Here is a 4,740-nt window from a genome sequence, read left to right as displayed (position 1 = left end):
GTTTGTGGTGCAGTGTTTGTTTTTTTGGGTTTTTTTTGTCATTCCATTAGCCCAAGCTGATTTTCTTCCAGGACAGAATCGTGGTCTGGGGCTTTGAGTTAAAAATAGCAAAAGGTAAATGCTGGATTGTTGTGGGAACAGAGCTGGGGGGAGGGAGGCTCTCAGGGAAGCCAGACCTGAGAGTGGTGCAGGCAAATGTGTTTCTGAAGGAAATAAAATCAATCTGCCATCGTTGTGGGAGGCACCCCACAGTGCAAAGATGAACTTAATTTGTTGTAAATAAGGATTATGTTCATCGCTATTTTTATCATATTTAAAAACTTTTTTTTCCTTAAATAAAGGAGATCTTCCATTTTTTTCCTTGACCAAGATTTAATAAAGCAATTTTTGCCTCCTTGAGGGAAGGCAGTGATTGAAGTGGGTTGGTTTAGCATTTGTCTGAGTGAAACACCTTTTGTTTTTCCAGCTTTCCCTGCTGCCAATGCTTATTCTTATAATTGTGTTTAGTTTTCCTTTCCCTTGCACCTTACAGCAGAAAAGCTTCATTAATATTTGAGCAGGTGAGCATCTCTAGGAGTTGTGGCTGGCAGGCAGACTGGCAGTCAGTTAACCAGCCACACAGATGGAATTAATTCCAGCAGAGTTGTACCTGAGCCCTGCTGCTGAGCAGTTTGGGGAGTGCTAGCAGCCCTGCAGCCCCAGGCACTGAGGTCAGGGCCAGCTGTGAAATCTGCTGCACTCATTAACTTCCACGAGGGCAGATTGATCCTCTGCTCCCACGAAGGCCAAGGAAGCATTCTCTGGTTTTTTAGGGAATGTTCTGCCCCTGCCACGAGCCCTGCATGTTTAAAGGAAAGCTGGTTTCAGACAGGAGGCTCTAATTAGAGCCTGTGCCTCGGCTCTATTGATTGCTCCACACTTCTGGATTCACCCATGCAGGGAAAAGTTCGTGGTGGTGGTTTGTTATTGCCTGTGGGTTCTGCTGCTGGAGATCTGGAGGCTGGGAGTTGGAGACTTTCTGTGCTGACAAACTCTGACCCCCAGAATGAGAACACTACGTTTGGCCTGAGGCTGTGCAGAAGGCTTCCAAAACTGATGGAGGGAGCTGGGATTACAAGTGTGTGGCATGGTTGGAAGTGTGTCATGTCTTGTGGTAGAAAACTTAGAGATTAAAGTTTTAAAATATAGTCGTGTTTATAAAACAAGATAAAAATTTTAAGGCAGAAACTAGTCCTTCTCCTGTACCTTCTTCTTCCCCTCCTTCTTCATAAGTTAAAGTAGTATGTTGTAATTAGACAAAGAAGTCCACTTTGGACTTGGAGTGATTAGTTATTCAGTTGAAAGTAAAAATAATTTAAGTGTCATTTCTTAATTAAACACTTTAACCTTAAAAAACCTTATAAAGAAAGATAGTAAGTTTTGACAATCCAAAAACAAAAAAAAAAAAAAAAAAGGGGAATTAGGTGCTGAGGCATTCAGGGTGGTTGCTTTGTCCATGAGTGTTTTCCCAGCTTTTCCTCACCCTGGGAATCTTGCAGGCAAAAGGAGGGAGGGGTTCATCTGCTCTAAGCCATCACAGGACTGATTTTATTCGTGCTGGTGAGATGAAGTTTTGGTTTGCCAGCTGCAGGCACAGGGAATGAATGAGGGGATGAGCAGGAGGAGCCGGGAGTGTTGGTCTGGCTGGGCGCGATGCCAGAGGCTGCCACGGGATGCCAGCCTTGTCCTGGCACTGGGATCCTGGGATGCCAGCCTTGTCCTGGCACTGGGATCCACACCCAGCACTGCCCGGGATGCCAGCCTTGTCCTGGCACTGAGATCCCTGGATGCCAGCCTTGTCCTGGCAGTGGGATCCTGGGATGCCAGCCTTGTCCTGGCACTGGGATCCCTGGATGCCAGCCTTGTCATGGCATTGGGATCCCTGGATGCCAGCCTTGTCCTGGCAGTGGGATCCTGGGATGCCAGCCTTGTCCTGGCACTGAGATCCCTGGATGCCAGCCTTGTCGTGGCGCTGGGATCCTGGGATGCCAGCCTTGTCCTGGCACTGAGATCCCTGGATGCCAGCCTTGTCCTGGCACTGGGATCCCTGGATGCCAGCCTTGTCATGGCATTGGGATCCCTGGATGCCAGCCTTGTCCTGGCACTGGGATCCAGGGATGCCAGCCTTGTCCTGGCACTGGGATCCACACCCAGCACTGCCTGGGATGCCAGCCTTGTCCTGGCAGTGGGATCCAGGGATGCCAGCCTTGTCCTGGCACTGAGATCCACACCCAGCACTGTCCCAGACCCAGCTGGGGCAGGAGAACCCCCAAGTGTCCCCTGGGTTTGTCCCTGCCCTGTGACCCTGCAGCATCCCCTGCCGGCCCCGGCTGCCGCAGCACGGGGAGCGCCCGGGGCGTTCCCGAAGGGATTTGGGGCTGTGGGAGGAGTTGGTGGGCTCAGGTGAGGAACCCAGCAATGCCCCCCTGGGCCCGGCTTCCAGGCCCTATTCCAGTCCAGCCTGGAGTTACTGCTTCCCTCTTTGCTGGCCCTGCACCCTGGAGCTCCGAGGCCAGCCTGGGACAGCAGGAGGTGTCCCTGCCCTGGCAGGGGTGGCACTGGGTGGGCTTTAGGGCCCCTTCCCACCCAAAGCATTCCAGGTTCTGTAATATTTAATTTTCCCCATCCTCACGGTGGGAATGCCACACCTGCAGTCCCCAGGACAATCCTGCAGTACAAGCCCTGCCATTTTCAGAAACAAGGGGATAAGGGCCACATAAAACAGTGCAGGGAAGGATCTGGTCCTGCTGGACAAATTAGGGGTTAAAGAACACATAAAAACAGATTTAATTACTTGTGCTCATTAGGATGCTTTTCTTTGGGTTTTTTTGGAGGATTTCTCCCAAGCCAGAGTTAAAATCTGACAATTGCTTTAATTTTGTCTCTCAGATTTCTGAGCTGACTTTCCCAACCTTGTCCCCTCTACTTTTATATTCTGCTGTGAACTTAACAAATCTTAAAAATGCAAGGAAGGCCCTTTAATGTTGCTTTATGAAATGCCCATTGTGTTTGGAGCCCGGAGTGCTGTCCCTGTCCTTGGCCAGGGCTGCCAGGCAGGCAGGGTTAGAGCTGCCACTCTCCTGAGAGCAGCAGAAATTCTGGGGAGCAGGACACAGCAAAGCCATGACAGGGATGTGCAACTCCTGCAAGGCATCTTTCAGCTGGAATGGTGAGAAGAAAAAAAAAAAAAAAACCCACCTCTGTCATCCTGCAGAAAAGAGCTGCAATAAAGATTTGTGAATACCAGACAGGAAACTGATCCTGTGTGAATGAAACACTGCTGCTCTCTGCCGAGCCCACAGCGTGCACTCTGGTTTTGCCTGTGCTCAAGCACGGAATGAGGCCATTCAGCCAAGGATGAAAAGCAGGGTAAGCCATGAAAGCAGCAGAGGGCCAACGATTTAATAGCCCCTGTGCCCTCCACATCCAATATCCCTGACTCTCTGCTCTGCAGTGAAACCATGAGATGCCAGCAGAAGGTTGCTGAGACACTGCTCTGCAGCCTGAACACTGCAGGGCACCCTAAACCAGCTGCTGCTTCAGTCACTCTTGCCAGGGGCAGGTAGCTGTGGTTAAAATAGATGTTAAGTTGTGGCTGGGAACAGGAAATTTAAAAAAACCATGCTGGGACAGAAAAATGAAAGCAGGTGATTCTGGTTCTGTGATTACCCAAGGTGAGACCACAGCTCAAGGCTGTGAGACTGGGCTTTAAAGTGAGGGATGGTTTCTGAGTTTGGTAGCTGGGTGCTCTCAGGGGAGGCTGTCACCTGCCTGGTCTGGTTAGGGATTGTGTTGGCACAGTTCTCTCCATCCCCTCTCCACTTGTTTTCCTTCGTGGAACCCTTCAAATGCCTCTGGGAAGTAAAACCTGGATGGCAATGCCGTCCCTAACCAGGAGAATGAACCCCAGGCTGTCCTGCCAGTGCACACAGGTTTGTTCTCCTGATATGCAAGGTGCAGAATTGCTTGCCCAGGTATTCTTCCTGTTGCTGCTCCCTTTCCTGTGAGCTCCAAAGGATCCTAGCAGATGGTGAATTCCCTGCATCCCCCAGAGCAAGGCAGGAGGTGCTGACTCTTCCACTCTGCTCCAGAGTTCTGGGAGCCTGAGGAGAGCAGAAAGGAAGGGGCTGAGCCAGAGCCCTGCTCATTCCAGAGATCCTTCTCCCTCCAAGCAGGATTTCCCCCTTTCCCCCTCGGTTTGTTTGGTTTGGGGGTGAGCTGTTCCTCTCTGTGGGGATGCTCTGGGCAGGGCAGAGCCTTGTCCCCAGGTTTGGTGAAGTGTCCCCAGAGCTCAGGGTTTATTTGTCACTCCTGCCACTGAGTTGTTGCTCTCCCCATTAACTTCCATCACTTCAGCTGTCACCTCTGAGTTTATTCACTCCCAGGAAAAACATTTATTTCCCTCTCCAGTGGAGTGGGGAGGCAGTGATTAGCCATGCAATCAGGAGATGCTGATCTCCATAGAAATCCTCTCCTTCTGACATGAGTGGGAATTATGCACCCTTAAACTGTGTTAGTTCCACTCCTTAGGCAGGCACAGTGCAGGGAGACAGGCGAGTTCAGCAGCCAGAGGAAAAGGCTGCACCAGTTTCAGGGGCTTTGAGTAGGGCAGGAGTCTGAAGTAATTACATCTGCAGGATTAGAGCAGGGAAGGAGCAGGAAAGGCCCCTGGGAGCTCCCTCACTCTGGAGGTGCTGGAGC

This window comes from Haemorhous mexicanus, chromosome 18, assembly GCF_027477595.1.
Source record: "Haemorhous mexicanus isolate bHaeMex1 chromosome 18, bHaeMex1.pri, whole genome shotgun sequence".
NCBI lineage: Eukaryota > Metazoa > Chordata > Aves > Passeriformes > Fringillidae > Haemorhous > Haemorhous mexicanus.
This window is presented reverse-complemented; position numbering follows the sequence as displayed.